The sequence below is a fragment of the Archocentrus centrarchus genome, unplaced genomic scaffold, assembly GCF_007364275.1.
Source record: "Archocentrus centrarchus isolate MPI-CPG fArcCen1 unplaced genomic scaffold, fArcCen1 scaffold_41_ctg1, whole genome shotgun sequence".
NCBI classification, from domain to species: Eukaryota; Metazoa; Chordata; class Actinopteri; order Cichliformes; family Cichlidae; genus Archocentrus; species Archocentrus centrarchus.
The window spans coordinates 1,980,234-2,004,487 of NW_022060267.1; positions in this window are offsets into that span (position 1 = coordinate 1,980,234).

The window sequence follows — 24,254 nt, forward strand, 5'->3', positions numbered from 1 at the left end:
TCAAAAGGGGGACTGAAGGAAGGAGTGTGAAGAAGCTGCACAGTAGACATACCATAAATACAACAATTTAAATAGAACTGTAGCATCAAGTAGCATATCACAGCATTAATCTTCACAACAAGGTGAAGGTGTTGAAATAACACTGCACAGGAGACTGAAATGAGACAGCAGAGCAGAGAAACAGCAAAATCACATGCTGATGAGTTACCGGGAAAGAATGTGTGTTTTGGTCAGATGTTTTGTGTGTAGAGGATCCAGATGAGGCCGTTAACAGGCGACAGTGAAGGGCACAGAAGAAGGAACTGATGAGCTGCTACACGTCCCCACCGTACAAGGCAACATCCTACATATTTCAATAACTATGTAACAGAGTTGTTGAACGCTGTGCATAAAAAGTGGACTAAGATAGAGAGCGGTGTCAGACTTGTGTGAAGCTGCCCCGACTGACTGTGTTAAGCAGTTTCGACAATTGTGAACCAGATGAATCTGTAAACCTGTTTGAAATGGCTTTATTAAATGTAGTAATTGACTCCTTATCCCATGTGCTGTGTGAAATCTTTCCGATTAAAGAACAAGAGGAACCTGAAAGGATGAAGGTGGTTTTCAGGTTCCTTCAACACTCAGGCTGATGTTTCAAAGATCAAGTCTGTAATCAGTTTGTCATTTTTACACTGACAGAAATGTTCTTCATCTATTTGAGCCACATACAGTAGTGAGGACAGCTCAGTTTGTACAGACTCAGGTCCTCACTCTGCTCTTCTTCAGCTCTTTAAACGACTCTCACACTGAGAACAGGGAGAGGGTTTTTAGTGGATCCATTCTACAGAAAAACATGTGGAAATATTCCAGTTTGAACTGTCCAAATATGAACATTCATAACAATGTGATAGGTACGGGTCTCAACAGATATAAACAGTACATGACACAAACTTCTTATGGTCTATTGAGTTTTTCTAAAACAAAGCAAGTATAATGGACTAATGCCTTGAAAATCCCAATTTTTCCAGAAGATTGTTGTTAAATTTGAAGAAAAAGTTTCTAAAAGAAGCCAAGTTATACTGAAAAGTTTCAAAGTAAAACTAAGTTAAGAGGTGATGATGTCACTAACAAAATGTTTTCAGTCTCATTTCAACAGAGTCTGAACATCAAGAAACTCTGGTGCAGTTCAGGGCGCTCAAGGTCATATCAAGCTCCCGCAGACAGACTCACAGACCTGAAGATGGGAGAACAAGACTGCTGTCACCAGAAGAAGACCAAACATCTGGCAAAGGCAAAACGGGTGAACTGTGAGTACCTGAACCCATGACCTCGGTGTAAAGCCTGAGGTCATGTCAGCAATATGTGTGTTTCCGACGTGGGGGATGGTAGGCACAGGCCCATCCAGTCACAGGGTTCCAGTGAAGAAGGAACACATTAGAGGTCACAGGGGTCAAGGAACTGCACGGAAAGAAGAGAACTGATGGCAATGTTTCTATTCCAGTTACACTATTTTTTGTAGTCTGACTCATAATCACTTTCATATTTGTCTATCACGTATAAATTGTAGTTTACCATAACTAGGGTACCCCTACAGGGGCCAGAATTTTGTGGTTTCAGGAGTATAATTTGTTTAATGCTTCCTCCAACACTAACTATTGTTTTTTTTTTCTGTTATAAAGTCCCATGAGGCCTCAGGGGGACACGCCCTGATTTCAGTTTGATGCCCAAAGATAACAAGTCTGCAGTGAGCTTCATGAATATACAGCAGCAGATCTCAGAGAACGACGCGGCCTCTGTATGGAAAAGTTTTAGGCAGATTACCAACTACAAGCCTAAACCCCCCCACTCCACAGACGACCTACAAACTGCAAATAGACTGAACGAGTTCTATTGTTGTTTTGATGGTCAGTTCAGCAGCCTTCACACCTCCACCAGTCCCAACTACAATACAGCCAGCACAAATATTCACCCCCCAACCTCCCCCACTCCCCACACCTCAGAGAAGCCCACATCATCAAGGACTTCTACCCCAGAGTCCCCCTCCTCCCCCACCCCCACAGTCTTTTGTATTCAGGAGGACCAGGTGCTAAAGCAGTTCAGGAGTGTCAAAGCTCGCAAAGTTCCAGGGCCAGATGGTGCCTCACCTGCCACACTGAGACACTGTGCTAACGAGCTTGCCCCATTGTTCACAGACATCTTCAACTCCTCACTGGAGGCTTGCCACGTGCCTGTCTGCTTTAACACCGCTACCATTGTTCCTGTCCCCAAGAAGCCAAGGATCACTGGACTTAATGACTACAGACCTGTGGCACTGACTTCTGTGGTCATGAAGTCATTTGAGCGTCTGGTGCTGTCCCACCTCAAGTCCCTCACAGCCCCCCTTCTGGACCCCCTGCAGTTTGCCTACAGAGCCAACAGGTCTGTGGACGACGCCATCAACCTGACTCTGCACTTCATCCTACAGCATCTGGACTCCCAGGGAACCTACGCCAGGATCCTGTTTGTGGACTTCAGCTCTGCCTTCAACACCATCATCCCTGATCTCCTCCAAGACAAGCTGTCCCAGATGAACGTGCCAGATCCCATCTGCAGGTGGATCATTGACTTCCTGATGAACAGGAAGCAGCACGTGAGGCTGGGGAAGAATGTCTCGGACTCCCGGACCATCAGCACTGGCACTCCTCAGGGCTGTGTCCTCTCTCCTCTGCTCTTCTCCCTGTATACCAACTGCTGCACCTCTGACCACCAGTCTGTCAAGCTTATTAAGTTTGCAGATGAAACGACTCTCATCGGACTCATCTCAGACGGGGACGAGTCGGCCTACAGGATGGAGGTCAAACGTCTGGTGTCCTGGTGCAGCCACAATAACCTGGTGCTGAACGCCCAGAAGACAGTGGAGATTATAGTGGACTTTAGGAAGCACACAGCCCCTCTACCCTCCATCATCCTGACTGGCACCCCCATCACCACAGTGGACTCATTTCGCTTCCTGGGAACTACCATCACCCAGGACCTCAAGTGGGAGCCCACCATCACCTCTGTCATCAAAAAGGCCCAGCAGAGGATGTACTTCCTGCGGCAGTTGAAGAAATTCAACTTGCCAGCAAGGACCATGGTGCAGTTCTATACTGCCATCATTGAGTCCATCCTAACCTCCTCCATCACTGTGTGGTACGCTGGAGCCACCACTAGGGACAAACAGAGACTACAGCGCGTTGTGCACTCTGCTGAGAAGGTGATTGGCTGTAACCTCCCATCTCTCCAGGACCTGTACACCTCCAGGACACTGGGGCGTGCAGGTCGGATCACAGCCGACCACTCTCACCCTGGGCACAGACTTTTTGACCCTCTCCCCTCAGGCAGGAGGCTACGGTCCATACGGACCAGAACCTCCCGCCATAAGAACAGTTTCTTCCCCTCTGCTGTTGGACTCATGAACAATAACCCTAAGACTGTTACCACCACCCTCCACAAAAGCTGATGACCCTATGTCTATGCACCTGTCTGACTGCACTGATGTACATATTACTGGACTATCGTTTACATTCTTTTATCTTTTAATTATTCTCTGCACTGTATATTTTGTAATATTGTGTTATAGTTATAGTCCTAATATCTCCATATATTTGTAATTTGTATACTTGTATACTGTCTTATAGTTTTTATACTTATTTGTTTTTATGTAAGCACGAAGTACCGCAGCAATTTCCTAATGCTGTGAACCTGTTCACCCATATGGCAATAAAAACCTTCTGATTCTGATTCTTCTGATTCTGATTCTGATGTAAGGTCAACAAAGTGGTGTTATGAGTATGACCTCTGACACTAAAAGTATCTACATTTTGATTAAATAGTTTGTCCATAACATTTTTATTTTTATTTTTGCTTGTTTTGTGGTGAAACCCACTACAGGGGGGTTAGATTTAAAACCAGAACTACACAGGGAGAGATCAGAAACAAAAATCTCTTATTTCACTGGCAAAGTGGTAAAAACTGCTGATGTTTTTTAGGTCAAGATTTTGCTTTTTTTCCCTCCATCATTTAGCAATGTGAAGTTTTTAAAGCCATATTTTGTGGGCTACAGTTATGCTTTTTGGGTACAGACCCTCACAGAATAAAGATAATTTTGAGTCCAGTATAATCCTGTGAAAAGATTTTAATTGTTGATTTTTTTAAGATCTCTGGTCACTGATAGAGTCTGGAAGTCAGCACTGTCACGAGGAACCTCAAAGTGGTGATTATCGGTGGCGAGATTCGCTCCTTATTCCCAAGAAACTCAAAAAACAAATAAAAACATCTGAAAATCAAAAACATTCCTGTTTGATCACGTCGGGCATCACCAATTGAAGGAATTTAAATAATGTGTGTTTGTTGCTGTTTAAGCCTTTAGGTTTCGAATACGAATACCTTTATTAGTCCCACAATGGAGAAATTACAGTTAACAGAACACCCATCCAAGAAATACAACATAGACAAACACAAACAGGGGGGACAGGTGTCTGAGGTCATGCAGCCGTTTTACCGGCGCTACCTTTAGACTTTTATCAGACTACTTTTCACAAATGGGCCTCTCCTGGCTCTTAACAACGATCTGGCTGAGCACCTCAGATCAGGCCGGTGAAGTTGGCCTCAGAGATGTCAGAGGTCAAAAGGGGGACTGAAGGAAGGAGTGTGAAGAAGCTGCACAGTAGACATACCATAAATACAACAATTTAAATAGAACTGTAGCATCAAGTAGCATATCACAGCATTAATCTTCACAACAAGGTGAAGGTGTTGAAATAACACTGCACAGGAGACTGAAATGAGACAGCAGAGCAGAGAAACAGCAAAATCACATGCTGATGAGTTACCGGGAAAGAATGTGTGTTTTGGTCAGATGTTTTGTGTGTAGAGGATCCAGATGAGGCCGTTAACAGGCGACAGTGAAGGGCACAGAAGAAGGAACTGATGAGCTGCTACACGTCCCCACCGTACAAGGCAACATCCTACATATTTCAATAACTATGTAACAGAGTTGTTGAACGCTGTGCATAAAAAGTGGACTAAGATAGAGAGCGGTGTCAGACTTGTGTGAAGCTGCCCCGACTGACTGTGTTAAGCAGTTTCGACAATTGTGAACCAGATGAATCTGTAAACCTGTTTGAAATGGCTTTATTAAATGTAGTAATTGACTCCTTATCCCATGTGCTGTGTGAAATCTTTCCGATTAAAGAACAAGAGGAACCTGAAAGGATGAAGGTGGTTTTCAGGTTCCTTCAACACTCAGGCTGATGTTTCAAAGATCAAGTCTGTAATCAGTTTGTCATTTTTACACTGACAGAAATGTTCTTCATCTATTTGAGCCACATACAGTAGTGAGGACAGCTCAGTTTGTACAGACTCAGGTCCTCACTCTGCTCTTCTTCAGCTCTTTAAACGACTCTCACACTGAGAACAGGGAGAGGGTTTTTAGTGGATCCATTCTACAGAAAAACATGTGGAAATATTCCAGTTTGAACTGTCCAAATATGAACATTCATAACAATGTGATAGGTACGGGTCTCAACAGATATAAACAGTACATGACACAAACTTCTTATGGTCTATTGAGTTTTTCTAAAACAAAGCAAGTATAATGGACTAATGCCTTGAAAATCCCAATTTTTCCAGAAGATTGTTGTTAAATTTGAAGAAAAAGTTTCTAAAAGAAGCCAAGTTATACTGAAAAGTTTCAAAGTAAAACTAAGTTAAGAGGTGATGATGTCACTAACAAAATGTTTTCAGTCTCATTTCAACAGAGTCTGAACATCAAGAAACTCTGGTGCAGTTCAGGGCGCTCAAGGTCATATCAAGCTCCCGCAGACAGACTCACAGACCTGAAGATGGGAGAACAAGACTGCTGTCACCAGAAGAAGACCAAACATCTGGCAAAGGCAAAACGGGTGAACTGTGAGTACCTGAACCCATGACCTCGGTGTAAAGCCTGAGGTCATGTCAGCAATATGTGTGTTTCCGACGTGGGGGATGGTAGGCACAGGCCCATCCAGTCACAGGGTTCCAGTGAAGAAGGAACACATTAGAGGTCACAGGGGTCAAGGAACTGCACGGAAAGAAGAGAACTGATGGCAATGTTTCTATTCCAGTTACACTATTTTTTGTAGTCTGACTCATAATCACTTTCATATTTGTCTATCACGTATAAATTGTAGTTTACCATAACTAGGGTACCCCTACAGGGGCCAGAATTTTGTGGTTTCAGGAGTATAATTTGTTTAATGCTTCCTCCAACACTAACTATTGTTTTTTTTTTCTGTTATAAAGTCCCATGAGGCCTCAAGGGGACACGCCCTGATTTCAGTTTGATGCCCAAAGATAACAAGTCTGCAGTGAGCTTCATGAATATACAGCAGCAGATCTCAGAGAACGACGCGGCCTCTGTATGGAAAAGTTTTAGGCAGATTACCAACTACAAGCCTAAACCCCCCCACTCCACAGACGACCTACAAACTGCAAATAGACTGAACGAGTTCTATTGTCGTTTTGATGGTCAGTTCAGCAGCCTTCACACCTCCACCAGTCCCAACTACAATACAGCCAGCACAAATATTCACCCCCCAACCTCCCCCACTCCCCACACCTCAGAGAAGCCCACATCATCAAGGACTTCTACCCCAGAGTCCCCCTCCTCCCCCACCCCCACAGTCTTTTGTATTCAGGAGGACCAGGTGCTAAAGCAGTTCAGGAGTGTCAAAGCTCGCAAAGCTCCAGGGCCAGATGGTGTCTCACCTGCCACACTGAGACACTGTGCTAACGAGCTTGACCCATTGTTCACAAACATCTTCAACTCCTCACTGGAGGCTTGCCACGTGCCTGTCTGCTTTAAAACCGCTACCATTGTTCCTGTCCCCAAGAAGCCAAGGATCACTGGACTTAATGACTACAGACCTGTGGCACTGACTTCTGTGGTCATGAAGTCATTTGAGCGTCTGGTGCTGTCCCACCTCAAGTCCCTCACAGCCCCCCTTCTGGACCCCCTGCAGTTTGCCTACAGAGCCAACAGGTCTGTGGACGACGCCATCAACCTGACTCTGCACTTCATCCTACAGCATCTGGACTCCCAGGGAACCTACGCCAGGATCCTGTTTGTGGACTTCAGCTCTGCCTTCAACACCATCATCCCTGATCTCCTCCAAGACAAGCTGTCCCAGATGAACGTGCCAGATCCCATCTGCAGGTGGATCATTGACTTCCTGATGAACAGGAAGCAGCACGTGAGGCTGGGGAAGAATGTCTCGGACTCCCGGACCATCAGCACTGGCACTCCTCCGGGCTGTGTCCTCTCTCCTCTGCTCTTCTCCCTGTATACCAACTGCTGCACCTCTGACCACCAGTCTGTCAAGCTTATTAAGTTTGCAGATGAAACGACTCTCATCGGACTCATCTCAGACGGGGACGAGTCGGCCTACAGGATGGAGGTCAAACGTCTGGTGTCCTGGCGCAGCCACAATAACCTGGTGCTGAACGCCCAGAAGACAGTGGAGATTATAGTGGACTTTAGGAAGCACACAGCCCCTCTACCCTCCATCATCCTGACTGGCACCCCCATCACCACAGTGGACTCATTTCGCTTCCTGGGAACTACCATCACCCAGGACCTCAAGTGGGAGCCCACCATCACCTCTGTCATCAAAAAGGCCCAGCAGAGGATGTACTTCCTGCGGCAGTTGAAGAAATTCAACTTGCCAGCAAGGACCATGGTGCAGTTCTATACTGCCATCATCGAGTCCATCCTTACCTCCTCCATCACTGTGTGGTACGCTGGAGCCACCACTAGGGACAAACAGAGACTACAGCGCGTTGTGCACTCTGCTGAGAAGGTGATTGGCTGTAACCTCCCATCTCTCCAGGACCTGTACACCTCCAGGACACTGGGGCGTGCAGGTCGGATCACAGCCGACCACTCTCACCCTGGGCACAGACTTTTTGACCCTCTCCCCTCAGGCAGGAGGCTACGGTCCATACGGACCAGAACCTCCCGCCATAAGAACAGTTTCTTCCCCTCTGCTGTTGGACTCATGAACAATAACCCTAAGACTGTTACCACCACCCTCCACAAAAGCTGATGACCCTATGTCTATGCACCTGTCTGACTGCACTGATGTACATATTACTGGACTATCGTTTACATTCTTTTATCTTTTAATTATTCTCTGCACTGTATATTTTGTAATATTGTGTTATAGTTATAGTCCTAATATCTCCATATATTTGTAATTTGTATACTTGTATACTGTCTTATAGTTTTTATACTTATTTGTTTTTATGTAAGCACGAAGTACCGCAGCAATTTCCTAATGCTGTGAACCTGTTCACCCATATGGCAATAAAAACCTTCTGATTCTGATTCTTCTGATTCTGATTCTGATGTAAGGGCAACAAAGTGGTGTTATGAGTATGACCTCTGACACTAAAAGTATCTACATTTTGATTAAATAGTTTGTCCATAACATTTTTATTTTTATTTTTGCTTGTTTTGTGGTGAAACCCACTACAGGGGGGTTAGATTTAAAACCAGAACTACACAGGGAGAGATCAGAAACAAAAATCTCTTATTTCACTGGCAAAGTGGTAAAAACTGCTGATGTTTTTTAGGTCAAGATTTTGCTTTTTTTCCCTCCATCATTTAGCAATGTGAAGTTTTTAAAGCCATATTTTGTGGGCTACAGTTATGCTTTTTGGGTACAGACCCTCACAGAATAAAGATAATTTTGAGTCCAGTATAATCCTGTGAAAAGATTTTAATTGTTGATTTTTTTAAGATCTCTGGTCACTGATAGAGTCTGGAAGTCAGCACTGTCACGAGGAACCTCAAAGTGGTGATTATCGGTGGCGAGATTCGCTCCTTATTCCCAAGAAACTCAAAAAACAAATAAAAACATCTGAAAATCAAAAACATTCCTGTTTGATCACGTCGGGCATCACCAATTGAAGGAATTTAAATAATGTGTGTTTGTTGCTGTTTAAGCCTTTAGGTTTCGAATACGAATACCTTTATTAGTCCCACAATGGAGAAATTACAGTTAACAGAACACCCATCCAAGAAATACAACATAGACAAACACAAACAGGGGGGACAGGTGTCTGAGGTCATGCAGCCGTTTTACCGGCGCTACCTTTAGACTTTTATCAGACTACTTTTCACAAATGGGCCTCTCCTGGCTCTTAACAACGATCTGGCTGAGCACCTCAGATCAGGCCGGTGAAGTTGGCCTCAGAGATGTCAGAGGTCAAAAGGGGGACTGAAGGAAGGAGTGTGAAGAAGCTGCACAGTAGACATACCATAAATACAACAATTTAAATAGAACTGTAGCATCAAGTAGCATATCACAGCATTAATCTTCACAACAAGGTGAAGGTGTTGAAATAACACTGCACAGGAGACTGAAATGAGACAGCAGAGCAGAGAAACAGCAAAATCACATGCTGATGAGTTACCGGGAAAGAATGTGTGTTTTGGTCAGATGTTTTGTGTGTAGAGGATCCAGATGAGGCCGTTAACAGGCGACAGTGAAGGGCACAGAAGAAGGAACTGATGAGCTGCTACACGTCCCCACCGTACAAGGCACCATCCTACATATTTCAATAACTATGTAACAGAGTTGTTGAACGCTGTGCATAAAAAGTGGACTAAGATAGAGAGCGGTGTCAGACTTGTGTGAAGCTGCCCCGACTGACTGTGTTAAGCAGTTTCGACAATTGTGAACCAGATGAATCTGTAAACCTGTTTGAAATGGCTTTATTAAATGTAGTAATTGACTCCTTATCCCATGTGCTGTGTGAAATCTTTCCGATTAAAGAACAAGAGGAACCTGAAAGGATGAAGGTGGTTTTCAGGTTCCTTCAACACTCAGGCTGATGTTTCAAAGATCAAGTCTGTAATCAGTTTGTCATTTTTACACTGACAGAAATGTTCTTCATCTATTTGAGCCACATACAGTAGTGAGGACAGCTCAGTTTGTACAGACTCAGGTCCTCACTCTGCTCTTCTTCAGCTCTTTAAACGACTCTCACACTGAGAACAGGGAGAGGGTTTTTAGTGGATCCATTCTACAGAAAAACATGTGGAAATATTCCAGTTTGAACTGTCCAAATATGAACATTCATAACAATGTGATAGGTACGGGTCTCAACAGATATAAACAGTACATGACACAAACTTCTTATGGTCCAGCATAAGAGCCGTGGCTGCAGCAGATTCTTCCGGCCTGACCCAATGTTTGTGGGCCGCTACTTTACAGGAGCTCTAAAACTCTCTGTGTGCATCAGACTGTTGGTCTGCTCTGCTGTGAAATAAGTGATGTGTGGCTCTGATGAGCAACAATGTTTCTTTATGCCGTAGAAACTGTGTTAATGAGAAAAGTATAGAAGTATGCTTTATGGCCAGTGTGTCACTTTGACTTGCAAACAAAAGGATTTTTATTAAAGCAAACACGTCATGACCGAGAACGAGAAGAAGATCAGGCTCAGTTTTAGTGCGCTGCAGAAAAACAGTGTTTTAAGTTGTGATGTTTCCACCGTGTCTTTCTGTTCTGACTTTAGACTCTTTCTGTTGGTAGCAGTTAGAGGATATAAGCTCTGGTGCTGAAAGCTGGTACAGATCCTTTCAGGAAAAATAAAACCCATGATCATCCTAATTTAGTGAAGTTTAGGTTTATTTATCCTACACAAAGATAGGCTTAACCATCAAACTGTGGAGAAACTAAAGTAGCTCAGACCCTGATAGTTAGGATGCTCAATGTGTTTGTGACTGTGAGGCCTTTTCTTTATGAATAAAAACATTTTACACCTCACATGACAGAGACTTTGTTTTTTTAGCTGATTATTAGGCTGCACACTATACAGGTGATACTATTCTTAACCTGTGATGTTTTAAAGCTGCTTCACTTTATGTTCTGACTTTATTGAGTCAAACTTATAACACACTTAGAAAAGGATGTGAAGAAGCTGCTGGAATAATGCTTTCACAGAGCCAAAGGGATTATTGAATAAAAACAAGCAGGATATTCAGGAGTTTTAACTTTGGACTTTAAAACACAAACTAAAGTTGCTCAGACTCTGATACTGGGTTGATTGTCAAAGTGTATGTGTGGCTGTGGGGACTTCTATCACCTAATGGAGCTCATGTGAGCGCACATCCCTTTGGTCTCTTTGTCTTTGTGACTGCAAAATAGTGTCAGCTGCTGTTTGAAGGAAATGCAGACGTGATAACAGAAATACAGGAGAGCTGTAAGAACTCTTTGGTCCCCTTAGAGAGGAAAATACACTCCTACTGCTTTAACCACAGATTTGCTTGGATATAGCAGGTAAGTGTTGTTTTGAATGATAAGGTGATTAAATATATTTTAAAGAGACATCCTATATTTTTTCTTTTTTTAGGATTTTATATTTTAGTACAAAAACTCTTTTTTCTCTTTATTCTCTTTATTTCTCACTATTTCTCTTTTACTCTAATGTCTTATCTTTTGAGTCTTTTAAAGGGTTTTAGTTGCTTTTATGGATTTCTGAAGTGAAGATTCTTATAGAAGAATCATATAAGCATAAGCTATTACTCTCGTCAACTCTACCAGGAGTGATAATCTGACGCGCGATCGGTTAACCCTTCTACCAGGAGGACATTGGTAAAAGGCAAGTTTACTTCAGAAAAACCAAAGCCCTCTAAACCTACAAACCCCCTGAAAAGGGTATTAATTTGGATCGTTGATCAGACGATCCTTGGACTCATAACCTTCGTTTTGCCTATATTTCTTTACTCTGTTCTAAATTCTTTTTTCTCTTAAACTCTTTTTTTTTCTCTTCAACTCTTACACCTGTGTGAAATGGCTCGAATTACACCTTCCTCCTGTCTTACCACCAGTGACCATTATAATTTGATACCATTCAATATGCAGATATTTAGAAACGGTCTCTGCCAACCTTCCTTCAGGTGGAGATCTCCTGGTCACTGATAGAGTCTGGAAGTCAGTACTGTCACAAGGAACCTCAAAGTGGTGATTATCGGTGGCCAGATTCACTCCTTATTCCCAAGAAACTCAAAAAACACATAAAAACATCTGAAAATCAAAAACATTCCTGTTTGATCACGTCGGGCGTCACCAATTGAAGGAAATTAAATAATGTGTGTTTGTTGCTGTTTAAACCTTTAGGTTTCGAATACGAATACCTTTATTAGTCCCACAATGGGGAAATTACAGTTAACAGAACACCCATCCAAGAAATACAACATAGACAAACACAAACAGGGGGGACAGGTGTCTGAGGTCATGCAGCCATTTTACCGGCGCTACCTTTAGCAGGAAAACAGAAAGAGATACACTGGGATAGGTAGGTTCAAATAAATCATCTGGTACTGTGTTCATTATGAACACCTTACGAGGTTCCAAAAAACACCTCAGCAAAGCAGCAGCACATTTAAAGCCTGGAGAGCACTAGGGTGGGTAGGGGAGGGGCTGCCAGCAGGATACTGTGATGGTCACACAGCTTCCAGACCAGCAGGTCATGATGATGTTTATGATAAGATGGTACAGTCAGCCTTGGTTGCCAGGATACCAGTTCATACAGGTCACAACATGGGGGGGCGGGGGTGAAGAGTATCTGTTTACAAACATCTCCAAGAGGCGATTTAGACAGACAGCATCCAAGGCCGTCTGGGAGCCAAACTCTGAATACTGCAATTGTTTTGGTTCAGGCCGTCATAACTATTTGCTAACGGACTTACAGTTTTCTGGTTACCTCTCAGAAGTCCAATAATCTAAATTTGGTTCTACTTCGCCACACAGAACAGACACTCCAACACTCCTCCAGATGTAATCCATTTCCATTCAGCTCTACTGAGTCTGATTGAGTTCGTACTGTTTCTGCATCCCTCATAGGCACCTTACTAGGGCCTGAACAGCTGTCTGGATACCAGGTATCCCCAGGTCCAATTCGGGAAAAAAATCCTGGTATCAATATATATGCCACGCCCACACAGTGCAGACAGGAACGTTATCGTCCATCCCCACAGGAATCCATAACATAGCCAGCCGGGTGTGTAGTCGGACCAGAGGAAAGAGGGTTCCCCTTCTCCCAATCTCCTCGTGATGAGAATTTGGCCATCAGTAGTGTTGAGAGACCAGCTGACCAGATCCATAATTTAAATTCCAGTTCGGGGATGTGTGAAGAGACGCTCTAAGCAGCGAAGCAGCAAAAAGCAGGAGTAGATAGGGAAGGCTGGGGAGAAGAGAAAAATGCATCCGTCTCCACCGAGAGCAGGAAGTCATTCCCATTGTCATTCCTGTTCGTTTCATTGAACAGGAATGACAAACAGCGGAATAAGGAGTCCTAATATTAAATTTAATAAAGCCATTTCAGACAGTTCAGATATCTGGGTCAGGACTGCATGCCGACATGAAGTACTGGCACTTTTTAATTCAGCTTACAGTTTCATATAGTCACAGCATATCAGTCTTGGTTACATCATTTACAAAACAGAATGTGAAAAGCAGAGAAATTCAACAACAGGGTGACCTCGAAGTCTCCATTTCTATCACTGTTTAGTCTTCATAAGTGTACAGTCAGAACACAAAGGTCATGATGACACAAAACATTATAAGCTTCTGTATTTTTAATCAGTTAAGTTATTTTCCAGACAAATTTCTCAGGGAAGTCAATGTATGTAAGATATATATGTGGCATATATCATGAATATTCCTTCACCTCCTGATGGGAAATGATGGTTTGGCTGAAGCTCTAATAATTGTGAACATGTGTGATATTTCTCCAAAGCTCAAAGTTCTTTAATGATCACAGCTTTTTGTCCTTCAGCTGCTCCTGTAACTTTGATCTTTGATCCATGTTGATTGAATGTGGTTTTGTCTCCTTAGTATTGGTGCTTGTGGTGTTGGGTCTGCATGTTTCTCTGTCAGAGGCTCATTTCTGTCTGCATTGGTTCCTTTCAGCTTCTTTCTTTGTCTTGGAAGCTCCTTTTTTGCTTCCTGACATCTTTGAGCTGCTTCACTTTGTCACACAGCTTGTGTTTAAGGGCCTTCCTGATTCAGCAGCTCTGCAGTGATCAGGTCTGAGTGTGGCAGTGAGACTGAACTCAGCTCTCCAACAATCTGCTTGATCACAGTTCATTGATCATTGAACACAAGGGGAAATGAGTTTTTTCCACAGGGCAGGTAGGTTTGGATCACTTTGTTCCCTTAATGCATGAAATCATTGAAAAACTGCAGTTTGCATTCACTCAGGTTTTTGATGATTAATATGAACTGATTTTGATTTCCCTCCTCTTTGTTTCTTTGTTGCCCTTTTTCATGTCTTCTTAAGTTGCTGCTGTTGCAGCCCACGTGGTTTCTGAGCGCAGCGGAGTCACGTGACCGCGCAGCAACAAACCACAGCAGAGCAGGAAGAAGGGGGCGGAGCAAACTGCGGCTGCGTGGTCGGAGAGCAGAGAGAGCTGCTTTTTCCTGGAGGAAAAGAAGTGAACTTAGAGGAGAAACAAACTAAAGCATCGATCCAACATCACTACCAACTATTGATACTTGGATCGATCCGCGCACCCTGATCTCCTGGATCTGACCTGAGAACAGCGTTAATCTCTGTCTGTGGGCTCAGCTAAAGGTAAGCATCGAGCTAACTTTAGCAGCTTAGTAGAAAACTGCTGAGGATGAACACATGAGAGGAAGTGAACTCCTAAAAAGTCTCCTTTGAATGAGTCGCTGCTATAAACTAATGCAGAGGAAGATGTTAACAAACACTGATGAAAGTAAACAGAGTTCATATCTGAAATCACTGAGGATAAAAACATATTGTGGTGCTTCATGTGCAGCTCTTGGTGATTTGGGACAAGAAGAATGTTTTAATCATGTTGTGGATGAAGGAATTTAAATAAGTATATGTGTCTCTGCTGTTTAAGCCTTTAGGTTTCTGCGTGCTCGTTTCATCGAACAGGAATGGACACAAAACAAACAGGAATAAGGATCCAATTATTAAATTTAATAAAGCCATTTCAGACAGTTTACAGATTAATCTGGTTCAGAATTGTCAGAGCTGCCTGATGCAGTCAGTGCAGCTTCACACAAGTCTGACACTGCTCTCTATCTTAGTTCAACTTTTATACAGACTTAGACACAGTTACACAGTTATTAAAATATGCAAGCATGTAGCAGCTCATCAGTTCCTTCTTCTGTTTCCTTCACTGTCGCCTGTTAACGGCCTCATCTGGTCCTGTAGACACAAAACATCAGAACAAAACACACATTCTTTTCCAGTAAATCATCGGCGTGTGATTTTGTTGTCTCTCTGCTAGGCAGTCTTATTTCTGTCTCCTGTAAAGAGTTATTTCAACACCTTCACCTTGTTTTGAAGATTAATTCTGCAATATGCCACTTGATGCTATATTTCTATTTAAATTGTTATATTTACGGTATGTCTAGTGTGCAGCTTATGTACACTTCTTCCTGCAATCCCCCTTTTGAGGTCAGAGATTTCTGACCTCAACTTCACCAGCCTGACCTGGGTCGGTCAGCCAGGACTGCATTGACGTTAAGAGCTAGAAGAGGATTCCTGTGAAAACTAATCTTGTACTATTGTGATTGTGTATTTAGCAAAAAAATTAGACAGAGTTTAATAATGTCATATTTATAATGGATGGACCTACTTTCTATACTTTCTTATGGCCTGAAAAACAAGAAGAAAACAAGCATTAGTCTTTCATATATCAGTGTTGTTCAGTGAAGTGGATTAGCTTTTAAATTTAATCAGTCCAAAGTAAATCCTGCATATAAATTGGCCCACTTGACAAACCGTAACATGAAACAGTCACTATCTAATAATTTTCCTCAAATTCATTAAAAATGTGGATTGCATCCCTTCAGGATCAAATCCAGTTCCATGATGAAAATCTTACTGCAAACATAAAGAAATGATCAGTGATCAGTGCACAGGTAATAGTTATATATGCAGCCTTCTTTCAGCCTTCAGCACAGCTGCTCATATTCACAAATACATGGATGTTCAAAACCACAGTAATCAGCACTTGTCTCTGGAGATGCATTCCTGCACCTCTTTAGACACAGCTGTTCACATCTGGCTGTCATCGTTTCCTCTTAAAGGCGCATAATGTCTCAGGTATGATCTCAGGTACCTGTGGCAAAAGTTCAGTGAAGAAAGTTCCAAATTTTCCCTGTCAATTAAACAAAATACCGTGAACTGCAGGTCTGTGGGTCAATAATTAAATTTGCACAAACTAAGACAGGACATCAAAATGCCCATAAATATTCTAAAGATCTGTTCAATGCTTCTAGTTATAAATCTTTTATTTTGTTAATCAGCCTGAGAAAAATGAGCTTACAATTTTCATATACCACTAATTTACTAACCAAGTGGATTCAATCCAGCAAAAGTGAACCTGATTTAATGCATCTAGAGTTAAATATCAGATGAAGCAAAAACCTAATTTGAGCTTCTGTCTATGAGTGGGTGAGTGAGTGTGTGTGTGTGTGTGAGTGAGTGGGTGAGTGTGTGTGAGTAAGTGTGTGTGTGTGTGTGAGTGAGTGTAAGCTGCTTCTTCATTGCAGGTGTTTGTGTTTTGTTTTCTATAAGGTCAGTGTCAGTGTCTCATTTTTCATCCAATTGTAAAGTTAACTTTTGCATTTTGGTCTCAATGTCATCAGAAAATTCAAAATGCAAATGAATATCCTTAAATTAAAATTTGACAGACCCTCTATGTGCTGGAGTGGAACAAAAAGAACACAAGAAAACAATAAACAAAACATGGGATGAATCTCAAAATATCTAAAAATAATCATTTTAAAGTTCTCTAATCTTAAACAGCTCTTGGATCATTTTGTCTGTAAAATTAATGTTCATTTCTGACTCCTTTGGCATGAAAATCTGGGGAACTGAAATATCTTAGAGAGAGCAACAATCAAAATCATTTCAAAGTATTATACTAAAAATCATATTTATTTTGTAAGGGTTTGTACCCCAAAAAAGCATAATTATGGCAGACAAAATATGGCTTCATAAACCTCATAACCTTGACCTAAAACAACATCAGCATTTGTTACCAGTTCAGCAGTGAAATAGAGGCTTTACCCTTTTCTTTTTCACTTTGTGTAATTCCATTCTTTTAAATCTAAACCCCTGCAATGGAATTTTCACCACAACACAAACAAAAATAAAATAAAAATGTTATAGGCAAAGTCTTTAGTCAAAATGTAGATACTCTTGGGGTCAGAGGTCATACTCACAACACCATTGCTTGTTGACCTTACATGCAGCTCACTGCAGGTTTGTCATCTTTGGTCATCTAAACTGAAATCAGGGCGTGTCCCCCTGAGGCCTCATGGGAATTTATAAGAGAAAACAATAGTTAATGTTGGAGGAAACATTAAACAAATTATACTCTTGAAACCACAAAATTCTGGCCCCTGTAGGGGTGGCCTTACAATAATAGTTGAGTCAAACTACAGAATATAGCATAACTGAAATTAAAACATTGAAATCAATTGCTTTCTGCCTGGGAGTTCTTTGACTTTTGACCCTCTAATGTGCTCTGGTTCTTCACTGACCCTGTGACTGGTTGCACCTGTTGTTATCGACCCCCACGTCAAAGAGGTCTCCTGTTGATGACCCTCTTTCTGGGCTCAGACTTGTGCACAAAGATCATCGGTCAAGAACTCTCAGGTCACCTGTCTGTGAGATGTTTGTCTCCTTCTTCTTGAGCACCAGGAGCCTTTTTTATATGAGTTTATGGAGCTGTCAGTCTGTTCAGGAGATCTTAGGATGAGCTTGAACAGCTTGTAGTGCACCAGAGTTTCTTTATTGATAGTTGATCAGTTAAGTCTCCTGCAGCTCCAGTGATGTGGTTCAGGCTCCTGTTAGAATAAAACTGAGAGATTTTCATTAGTTAAATCTTGAACTTTCTGCTGGTCTGTCTCCCTCCTTTGAGACTTAACTCTGTTTGTCTCAATAATTAGGCCCGAGCCAACCGAAGGGTCGGCGAGGAGCCTATAGTGATTGTAAGGTGTGGGCGGTGCAAAAATGGGGGCGGACGCATGGGACGCGGTCGCAAGTGACCCCGGACCTCATGGGGACGTGCATCATGTCGAGACGTTTCCGAAAACGTATATATGAGGGTGACAGGAAAAGCGGAATATTGGAATTGTTAGCATTTGTCATTATTATTTTTTTTCTTTTTCTTTCTTGCTCCGAGATCGCTAATTTGACCCCCTGAACATATACGAAAACTCATAATTTTCGCTACAGTGGTCAGGTCTGGCGGAAAATTTATTTTTTTAATGTCGCCAAGAACAAACTCTAAAAGGGGGCTCCACGGCGCCCCCCGGAAAATTCATTTTTCGGCCCCCAATGGGAGAGGCCACGATCAACTTTGTCGTAGAACCACGAAATTCGCGTCAATGACAGATCATGTCAAGACAAGCAAAAAATCCTCTTGGACCACCCCAAAACAACAAACAGGAAGTCAGCCATCTTGGCCTGAACTTTGACCTTTTCCACATCGGCGATTGTGCACACCTCATATCTGAAACATCTCCTCCTCGGGCGTTATACCTACAGGCACCAAAATTGCTCAGCATAATCTACACAAATAGGCCATCAAAAGTTATTCATGGTTTTATAGAATATTAAACGGTCTTTTCACAAGGGGGCGCTGAATTTGGCCTTCGTTTTGGCCTTTTTTTGTCTCACCTTTTCTCTCATCACTCGTGCATGCTTTGCCCGATTTGTCCAAAACTTTAATAACTTATGTAGTGTCCCACCCTCTATCCATAAATGAAGAAACAATGGCAATTACTGCAATAGCGCCCCCTACACAATCTAAATAAAATTTACATGGAGCTCCAAAATTTTAGTTACTCCTACAATTATGAAATTTGGTTTACACATTCTGTATATGACCCTGATCAAAAAAGTCAATCAGACCCATGCCTCATTTTGCACCCCGCCCCCGTAACCACGCCCCCAATTCCCCATTCATTTTCAATGGAAAAATGAACATTTTTACATGACACACTTTATTCACGTCTTTTGAGCTGTACATTGACCACAAACATTTCCAGTAAAGCCCATGATGATGTTACACTGCAGGGGGCGTGGCCCTGGCGCCATGGCGAGCTTCGATCCTTCGCCATGACATTTCGATTGCCTCTCATTCTGATATACTTTGTCCGATTACCCTCAAACTTCAAAAGTGTGATAAGGACCCACCCCTGCACACATACACATGACATTATTAAATGCAGCTTTAGCGCCCCTAGTGGAAACAGAAAGTTGCTCTAATTCAAACACTCATTGTCCAATCTGCACCAAACTTCACAAGTGTGATAAGGACCCACCCCTGCACACATCTATGTCACATTATTGAATGCAGGTATACCGCCCCTAGTGGAACAAGGACGTTGCTCTAATTCAAACACTGATTGTCCAATCTGCACCAAACTTCAAAAGTGTGATAAGGACCCACTCCTGCACACATCTATATGACATTGAATGACAGTGACAGCGCCACCTAGTGGAAACAGGAAGTTGCTGTAATTCAAACACTCATTGTCCAATCTGCACCAAACTTCACAAGTGTGATACGGATCCATTCCTGAACACATACACATGACATTATTGAATGCCAGTTGCAGCGCCACCTACTGGAAACACCTGCAGTAACAGCTCTAACTGAAATTTTACATTCGCAGAAGAAGCGGCTCGCTGAGGATTTGTGAGGCTTGCATGTGGCTCACTGGGGGTTTGCGGGGCTCGCAGGCGGCTGGCTGGGGGTTTGCGGAGCTCGTAGGTGGCTTGCTAGGGGTTCGCGGGGGCTCATGGGCGGCTCGCGCGGGGTTTGGCGGGCGCGCAGGCGGCGAGGGCCTTTAACGCCGCTTGCGGCTTTAATTATTTTTTTTCTTTATTCTTATTTTTCTTTCTGGGCTTTGATCGCAAATTTGCCCCACTGAATATATACGAAAAGTCAGTTTTTTTCACTAGACTGCTCAGGTCTGGTGAAAAATTTGTTTTTTTAATGTTGCCAAGAATTAATTCTAAAAGGGGACTCCACGGCGCCCCCCGGAAAATTCATTTTTCGCCTTCCTATGGGAGAGGCCAAGATCAACTTTGTCGTAGAACCACGAAATTCGCGTCACACACAGATCATGTCAAGACAAGCAAAAAATCCTCTCGGAGCACCCCCCCACAACGAACAGGAAGTCAGCCAGCTTGGCCTGAACTTTGCCCTTTGCCAAGTCAGCGATTATGCACAACTCATATTTTAAACATCTCCTCCTTGGGCGTTATACCTACAGACACCAAAATCGCTCAGCATAATCTACACAAGTAGGGGATCAAAAATTATTCATGGTTTTATAGAATATTAAACGGTCTTCTCACAAGGGGGCGCTGAACTTGGCCTTTGTTTTGGCCTTTACCCTCACCTTTTCTCTCATCACTCGTACATGCTTTGCCCAATTTGTCCCAAACTTTATTAACTTATGTACAGACCCACCATGAATCCATAAATGGAGAAACAATGGTAATTCCTGCTATAGCGCCCCCTACATAATCAAAATAATATTTACATGGAGGTCAAATAATTTAGTTACTCCTAGAATTATGAAATTTGGTTGACACATTCTGTATATGACCCTGATCAAAAAAGTCAATCAGACCCATGCCTCATTTTGCACCCCGCCCCCGTAACCACGCCCCAAATTCCCCATTCATTTTCAATGGAAAACCTAACATTTCTGCATGACACACTTTATTCACGTCTTTTGAGCTGTACATTGACCACAAACATTTCCAGTAAAGCCCATGATGATGTTACACTGCAGGGGGCGTGGCCCTGGTGCCATGGCGCCATGGCGAGCTTTGATCCGTCGCCGTGACCTTTCGATTGCCTCTCATTCTCATATACTTTGTCCGATTGCCCTCAAACTTCACAAGTGTGATAAGGACCCACCCCTGAACACATACACATGACATTATTGAATGCAGGTATAGCGCCCCTAGTGGAACAAGGAAGTTGCTCTAATTCAAACACTCATTGTCCAATCTGCACCAAACTTCAAAAGTGTGATAAGGACCCACCCCTGCACGCATCCAGGTGACATTGAATGACAGTGACAGCGCCACCTACTGGAAACAGGAAGTTGCTCTAATACAAACACTCCTTGTCCAATCTGCACCAAACTTAACAAGTGTGATAAGGCCCCACCCCTGCACGCATCCAGGTGACATTGAATGACAGTGACAGCGCCACTTACTGGAAACAGGAAGTTGCTCTAATTCAAACAGTCATTGTCCAAACTGCACCAAACTTCACAAGTGTGATAGGGATCCACTCCTAAACACATGCATATGACATTATTGAATGCCAGTTTCAGCTCCACCTACTGGAAACACGTGCAGTAACAGCTCTAACTCGGGTTTGACATTTGGCACAAGAAGCCGCTCGGTGGGGGTTTGTGAGGCTTGCATGTGGGTCGCTGGGGGTTTGCGGTGCTCGCAGGCGGCTCGCTGGGGGTTTGCGGAGCTCGTAGGTGGCTTGCTGGGGGTTCGCGGGGGCTCACGGGCGGCTCGCGCGGGGTTTGGCGGGCGCGCAGGCGGCGAGGGCCTTTAACGCCGCTTGCGGCTTTAATTTACCTTAATTTAGCTTATTTATCTAAAGGGCAAACTGATTTTATATTATTAGCTTCTGGGATTTTTCCTTTAATGCTTGATTCAATATCAAATTGTTTAGACATTCCAAATTCAAAAGTTCTCTGCTTTTCTCTAAATCTTAGCTTAGCAAATCTACCAAATAAATTTAAATGCACAAAAGAGTAAATCAGTATCTTGTATTCTATCCTATATGGGCAAACAAATAGGTTTTTTAGTTCTCTGTGTTTTGTTTTGTACCCGAGCGGCAGCTCAAAGTTTGGTTCTTTGTTTCGGGTCTCAGATTCGGCTGTTTCACAAAGTCTTTACATGCACTATTTTTCTTTTCTAACATTTCTTTTGAGGTTTTACTAAAACTGAGCTTCTCAAATAAACTTTTTCTTGAAATTTAACAACAATCTTCTGAAAAAATGACCTATAATAATAAATGCAAAAAAAATACTTCAACCTGGGATTTTCAAGGCATCTATTTTACTGGTTTTGTTTATTCATTATTTATTTTTAAAGCAATAAACTCCTGACTCCTTTTTTTGTGATTTTTTTCAATTTTTTTTGTGTTTATATCCATCTGTGGTTGGATTATCTCATATATATCAGAAGCAAAACCTTCCTTCCGAAAATTTAACCAGCACACCCTTATACAACCATATCAGTCCAAATTAAAGAAAGAAAAAAGAAGAGAAAAAACTTAGAGCTTTAATTCTCATCCACACACACGACTTCTGTCTCTGACTCTCACTTAGATTCACACACACACACATCCTTGAGACAGAAATGCACACACACACACACACACACACACGCAGCAATGCTAAAACCTTGGCACCATTCTCTTTTCCTTTTTCTTTCCTGCACATACTGACACACACACACACACACACACACACACACACACACACACACACACACACACACACACACACACACACACACACAGCTTTGACATTACAAAACAGCTAATATGACCACTGGAAAATTGTCCTATTCCTCTAAACTTGATTCCTTTTTAAACAACAAATGACACCAAACTTTCCAAAGAAATTCACCTCAAAATATTTTGTCTTTATTTCCTATTTCTCTCTCCTTTTCTGTCCTACTGTTTCACTTATGCACACAGATACACAAACCATTGCACACACATAGTAGATGAAGCATTTTTCTTTTTCTCCCTGAAACACACATGGCAATTCAAATACGCAGCAGTACTCTGTCACACACACACGGAGGCCTCCTCACACACAAACACAGAAAGCAGGTCCGAGTTTTACACATCAGCACAAGCAACAAACAAATACAAACACAGAACGACAAACATTTATCAATTTTCTCTCTAGAGATAATTGTTATAAACCTTTTTTTTTTTCATGATTTTTGGATTGCTTGAAAAATCTTTTAGTTTCTGTTGAGTCAAACTCCTATTTTTAGCCTAATTTTAAATGGAGACGTCTCTCCTTTAAATCTGCTTTCAGCTTATTATCTGCGCTTGAAAGTTTACATTAAAATAATTTTACATCACCAGTTATTTTTGAAGTTTCACCCTCTTTTTAATCGGAGCCCCTTATCTGCACCCAGTGTCGTCAGTCATTTTGTCAGTCCGTCAGTCCAAACTGCAACAACAAAAACAATGTTAGCAAGGTACCATTTATATATTTTTTCTTTTTTAGGGTTTTTATTTTTATTACAAAAACTCTTTTTTCTCTTTATGTCTTCATTTCTCTATTCTTTTACTTTTTCTTTTATTCTCTTTATTCTTTATCTCTATCTTTTGAGGCTTTTAAAGGGTTTTAGTTGCTTTTATGGATTTCTGAGATCAAGGTTCGTGAAAAGAACCGCAAAGACCACCAGTGTTTACTCTATCAACTTTTCTACCGGGAGCCGTAGACAGACGCGTCACTGTTTGCGCCGCTCAACTTTCCAAAGGATATAAGTAAAAGGCAAATGTTCTGCTTTAGATTTCAGAAAAACCAAAGGCCCTCTAAACCTAAAAACCCCCTGAAAAGGATATTACCGTATTTTTCGGACTATAAGCCGCTACTTTTTTCCCACGTTTTGAACCATGCGGCTTATAGCCCGGTGCGGCGTTTCTGTGGATTTTTCTTTAACCACCAGGGGGCTCTTTAGCAGGATATGAATCATGGGACGTCAAAGTTGGAAATCAAAGAAGAAAGCGCCAACAAGTGCTAGCAGCAGGCACAAAAGAGATTTTTTTCAAACTCCCTCATCATGGAAACCACAAAAAGAACTTCCTATGATGCCGCTTTTAAGTTGAGGGCTATCGACCTGGCACTACAGGAGGGAAATAGAGCCGCTGCACGTAAGCTCGGCGTGAACGAATCAATGGTGAATTGACTTGTTATAACTCAAATTTGGGGTTGTCTGTCCCCCTCTGCTGAGTGCCGAGTAATTGTGGAAAACCGAGAGCGGCGGAGATACCAGCGGCTTATAGCCCGGTGCGGCTTATATATGTACGTTTCCAGTTTTTTCCAAAAAATTTGTAGGTGCGGCTTATAGTATGGTGCGCTCTATAGTCCGGAAAATACGGTAATTCGGATCGTTGATCAGACGATCCTCGGACTCAT